This window comes from Jaculus jaculus, chromosome 6 (assembly GCF_020740685.1).
Source record: "Jaculus jaculus isolate mJacJac1 chromosome 6, mJacJac1.mat.Y.cur, whole genome shotgun sequence".
Classification (NCBI taxonomy): Eukaryota; Metazoa; Chordata; class Mammalia; order Rodentia; family Dipodidae; genus Jaculus; species Jaculus jaculus.
In genome coordinates, this window is record NC_059107.1 from 64,158,625 (window position 1) to 64,164,623 (window position 5,999).

A 5,999-nucleotide genomic window follows, 5' to 3' on the forward strand; every position below is an offset into this window, starting at 1 on the left:
CAAAATACAAAATTGCTGGGCATGGTGGCACCAGCACAGAGGAGGCAGAGGTAGGAGGATCGCCATGAGTTTGAGGCCACCATAAGACTACACAGTGAATTTCAGGTCAGCCTGGGCTAGAGTAAGACTTTACTTTGAAAAACTGAAAAACAATAGCAAAACAAAATACAAAAATTTAAAGTTTGTTATACCACAAGGCATGTTTATATGTTAATTTTAAAAAGATTGTAATATGAATTTTGAAGGCTCCTACAAATCAATAAAAAAGTATTGAGGGCTGGAGAGATGGTTTCACATTTAAGGCATTTAACTGTGATGCTTAAAGACCTAGGTTTGAATCCCTAGAACATGGTGGCATGTGCATCTGGAATTTGATTGCAGTGGCTACAGGCCCTGGCATGCCCTCTCTCTTTCTCTCTCTCTCTGTCTCTCTCTGTGTGTGTATGTGTGTGTGTGTGCCTCTTTCTCTCTCCCAAATAAATAAATCTACAAAAAGTTTATTAAAAACTTACTGAACAGTCCAAGAGAAAAATACATAAAATATTTGAGTAGGTATTTCACAGATGAGGAAACATAAGTGCAATAAAAATATGACTTGCCTCTTTAATAATAAAAAGTACAAAAGGAATTTCAATGAAAGTCATTCAATCCAGTCAACAAATATATATGTATATGTTTTAGTTTTACAGGTAGGGTCTCACTCTAGCCCAGGCTGACCTGGAATTCACTATGGAGTCTCAGGATGGCCTCAAACTCACGGCAATCCTCCTACCTCTGCCTCCTAAGTGTTGGGATTAAAGGTGTGTGCCACCACACCTGGACAACAAATATTTCTTAAGTACACTATGGATCTATGGCCATACCACTGTTAATACACCTGATCTTGTCTGAAGTATGCTAGGGGTTTGGCTGTAAGTTCTAGGGATACAGTGTGCTAAATGCACAAGACTCCCTGTCTGTTCCTGTGGGGAGAGGGACAGATATGACATGTGCTCTGAAGAAGATAAAGCAGCAAAAAGTACAGGAGCAGGAGAGGAGAATGTCAAATTTTAAAAGGGTTGGATAAGGAAGGCCTTATAGCCAACCTCAAACTGAGTCGGAATGAGGTGAGAAAGCAAGCTATGGGGATGTCAGTGTGAAAAATATTTGTTGCAGTGAACTTCTTGTTGCTGAAAATACCTGTTTCACACTTCCCATGGTCATTTCCAAACTAAAAAACCATGTTGCAAATTCAATGACCCTCTCTTTCCTGCATTTGTTTTACTCCATAGTACCAGATGGGCTACCAATTCAGGGGGAACAAAGCAGACTTTGATGAATAGGATGCTCCTTCAGCATTCATACACCTTCAAAAGTCTTCATTCTTCCTGTTTCCCAGTGCAGGTCATCTGGCCCAATCTCAATAGTTATGATCTCTCAAACAATTGCAGCTAAATGAGCAGCAGTTTTAGCCCAAAGATTTCATTTTTTTCTGTGCCATATCCTTCTGCACACACCAGTCCATTTCTATGCAAAGCAATCAATCCTACACAAGTTCTCAGGACACAGGCATGACAGAAAGCCTCTCACACAAATTGCTTCTAGACAAGTCCAAACAAAGCTTTTTCTCGCCCTCATAAGCCAAACCTCACAGTCCATAGTTCATATTGCTTTCAGGTCTTTCAACTCTGACCAGAGTAGTTCATCAAGTTGTACTTACAGCACCACAAGGTGTCTCTTAGGTCAAGATTTCAAATTGATCCACATTCCTCCTGCAAAGCAGTTCCAAAAGGCCAAACCACAGAATCAGTTTCTAGTAGTAATTATTCCACTTCTTGGTATCAATTTTACTGTTGCAGTCAGGTTTGCATTGCTGGTGGAAAACACCTGACCAAGAGTGGCTTGTTGGAAAAAAAAGAAAAGAAAAGGTTGATTTTGGCTAACAGACTCAAGGGGAAGCTCCATGATGGCAGGGGATAACAATGGCATGAGCAGAGAGTGGACATCTCTGCCTGGCCAACATCAGGTGGGCAACAGGAATAGGAGAACACTGGCAAGAGGAAGCTGGTTATAATACCTATAAGCCCATCCCCAACAATACACTGCCTCCAGGAGGCTTTAATTCCCAAATTGCCATTAGCTGGGGACCTAGCATTCAGAACACCTAAGTTTATGGGGGACCCCTGAATCAAACCACCATAACACTCTAGGCAGAGGAAAGGCAAGTTACAAAATCTGTTAACCCAATGGAGAATAAAGCCAACTTTGAAGAGCAGAACACTCCTTCAGTATTTAGGCCCTCTACTTTCAAAAGGGTCACCATTCTTTCTGCTGTTTCAATGCACAACAGCTGGCCTAAAACCAAAAAGAAAACCTAATCAAAAGCCTATGGCTGGAGAATACATAAACCCAATGGAGGTAACTAAATGCATATACTATGCCCACAGAAATACCCTCTAAACAGTTATTTTTATACCCATATGTTAATGCTACTCTCATTTTCAGTTAGAGTAGCTTTCCTTTTCAGATGGTAGCAACTACTGGGAAAACTCAAAATTTACCAAAGTACTGAGAAGAAATGAAAGCGGAGTGTTCAGTACTAAGTGATACATCATTATCATCCTCTAAGGCTCAGGAACCATTGAGGAAGAGGAGGCAGAAAAAAATGTAAGAGCCAAAAGAAGGAGAGGAGTACTTATAATACTGTCTTTCAGACGCAAAGTGGCTGTGGCATTCATGACCTCACAGTAGCTGATGCTGCCTACATAAGACCTGCATAATCAGAGGGAGAAATGATGACATCAAAATAGGAGAGACTTAGTTGGGCATGGTGGTACATGCCGTTAATCTCAGTACTTGAGAGACAAAGGTAGGAGGATCGCTGTGAGTTCAAGGCCACTCTGAGACTACATAGTGAACAGGTCAGCCTGAGCTACAGTGAGTGAGACCCTACCTCAAAAAAACAAAAAAACAAAAAAAGGAGAGACTAGCTGGAAATAAGATGTCTATAAAAAGTTTTAAAAAACAGCTGAAACCCCGCGGGCTGGCGGGCGGGCGGGCGCCGAGGCCGAGGCGCGGTGCCGCCGCTTCCCAGCAGCGAGGGCGCAGCGGCAGGGCAGCGCGAGGCTCCCGGCCGCGGCGGCGGCGGCGACGGCACCGGCACCAGCGCAGTTTCCCCTCTCCCCAGCCCTGACCCAGCGCGCACATGCGCACTGCGCCCGCAGCCCTGGACCATTTGTCAGGACTACTCGTGAGACGGAGAAAAAAAAAGAGGGAGAATTTGGGGATCCTTAAGAAAAGACGTGGGATTACACAACAGTTGTGAAGGCCACCAGACAGCTGTCTTTCATCATCACCACAAGATTAGCAAAAAGAAATCATGTCGGAATCTGCTTCTAGCACAAGTGGTCAAGAGTTTGATGTCTTCAGTGTTATGGACTGGAAAGATGGAGTTGGTACCTTACCAGGAAGTGACTTAAAGTTTCGGGTAAATGAGTTTGGAGCTCTGGAAGTTATTACAGATGAAAGTGAGATGGAGAGTGTTAAGAAAGCAACCGCCACCACCACTTGGATGGTACCAACTGCTCAAGAAGTCTTTTCAGAGAAGACTGGAGTACCATTCAGGTTGAAGGATCCAATGAAAGAAGGGCTTCCGTTCTGTGAGAACTGTTGTCAGTATGGCAGTGTAGATGAGTGCCTTTCTACAGGAAACTGTTGCAGCCACAGTTGTTCTCGACATTCCAAGGACAAAGACCAGAAGGAAGAGAGGGACGCAGTTGATGACGAGGAGGAGGATCCGAAATGCAGTCGGAAGAAAAAGCCAAAATTAACTCTGAAAGCTGACACCAAGGAAGATGGAGAAGAGTGAGATGATGGCATGGAGAGCAAACAAGATGGAAGGATCCTGAGGGGTTCCCAGAGAGCCCGAAGGAAAAGACGAGGCGATCTCGCTGTCTTAAAGCAGGGTTTGCCGCCTAAAGGCAAGAAAGCCTGGTGCTGGGCCTCGTACCTGGAGGAGGAAAGAGCCGTGGCAGTGCCTGCGAAGCTGTTCAAAGAGCACCAGTCCTTTCCATATAACAAAAATGGATTCAAGGTTGGCATGAAGTTAGAAGGTGTGGACCCTGAGCATCAGTCTGTGCCTCACTGTGGCCGAGGCTTGTGGCTAGCGGATAAAACTTCACTTCGATGGATATTCTGATTGCTATGACTTCTGGGTAAATGTGGATGCTCTGGATATCCACTCAGTTGGGTGGTATGAGAAAACTGGCCATAAACTACATCCTTCCAAAGGATATAAAGAAGAAGAATTTAATTGGCAGACCTATCTTAAGACATGCAAAGCCCAGGCTGCTCCCAAGTCATTATTTGAAAATCAGAATATAACAGTGATCCCATCAGGCTTTCGAGTTGGAATGAAGCTTGAGGCTGTAGACAAAAAGAATCCTGCATTCATCTGTGTTGCTATGGTAACAGATATGGTGGACAATCCTTTCCTGGTGCATTTTGACAACTGGGATGAGAGCTATGACTATTGGTGTGAAGCATCTAGCCCTCACATCCATCCAGTGGGTTGGTGTAAAGAACACAGGAGAACACTCATCACCCCACCAGGTTATCCAAATGCAAAACACTTTTCTTGGGATAAATACTTAGAAGAAACCAATTCTTTACCTGCTCCTGCAAGAGCTTTCAAAGTGAGACCTGCGCATGGATTCCAGAAAAAAATGAAGCTTGAGGTGGTAGACAAAAGAAACCCTGTGTTTATCAGAGAAGCAACTGTAGCAGACACAGATGATCACCGGATCAAGGTTCACTTTGATGGCTGGAGTGCTTGCTATGACTACTGGATTGATGCTGATTCTTCTGACATTCATCCCGTCGGCTGGTGCTCTAAAACAGGACATCCTCTTCAGCCTCCCCTGAGCCCCATAGAGTTAATGGAACCTTCAGAAGATGGGGGATGTACAATCCTAGGATGTAAAGGAATTGGCCATTTTAAGAGCTAAGCCTCTGGGCCTGCAAAGTACCTCCAACTGTCCCTATTCAGAAATCAACTTGAATAAAGAGCGCATTTTCCCAGACCGCCTAAGTGGGGAGGTGCCTTCAGCTAGTCCATCATTTCCAAGAGAGAAAAGGACAGACACAAATGAAAGTTCCTCATCTCCAGAAACCAGAAAACACCATGCTGATGACATCAGAGAAGATTTTGAAGAAAGAACAGAAAGTGAAACGAGGCCGTCACAGGAAACCAGAGGTGCCCGGGAAAAACCTACTGTCCAGCAGGCTCAGCGTCGATCAGCTGTCTTTCTGTCCTTTAAGTCCCCAATTCCATGTCTGCCCTTGCGCTGGGAGCAGCAGAGCAAACTTCTTCCCACTGTTTCCGGAATCCCTGCTAGTAGAGTCTCAAAGTGGAGCAAAGATGAGGTGTCAGAATTCATTCAGAGCTTACCTGGGTGTGAAGAACATGGAAAGGTGTTTAAAGATGAACAAATTGATGGTGAAGCATTTTTACTTATGACCCAAATGGACATTGTTAAAATTATGAGCATTAAACTGGGCCCGGCTCTTAAAATTTTCAACTCTATCCTGATGTTCAAAGCCGCAGAGAAGAACTCTCACAATGAAGAGGCGGGCGCTGAGGAGTGTCTTCTCTCGGCGGTCAAGCTCATCGTTTAATTCAAAGCACAAGACGGTCATCACTCCCAAGCGAGAGGTCTCCAAGCTCAGAAGAGCAGCACTATGGGATTATTTATATTCCTCAAGAGACAGTATGTCTGAATTCTCACAAGAGTGCTTGAGCTTTCTACCAGGTACTGTCTGACAACAGTCATCTTTTGGTTCTGTTCACTGAGCTAAACTTATCTTTGTAAATCTTTTTGAGGCGGGAGGGTTGGGGAAAGGGAGGACTTCATTAATTATTTATGGATGGGGGCAGAATAAGAACTTTTGGCATTTTGTAAACATTGTTGAACTCTATTTCATGTACACTTTGTTTTTCAATACTTTAAGAAACCTTTTTA

At 44.0% G+C, this 5,999-nt stretch overlaps 1 pseudogene; it reads left to right on the forward strand.

Annotated features, from left to right (window-relative positions):
- The first annotated feature begins 3,240 nt into the window (after nucleotides 1-3,240).
- LOC101608549 lies at nucleotides 3,241-5,655 on the forward strand (annotated as a pseudogene).
- The last annotated feature ends 344 nt before the right edge of the window (nucleotides 5,656-5,999 follow it).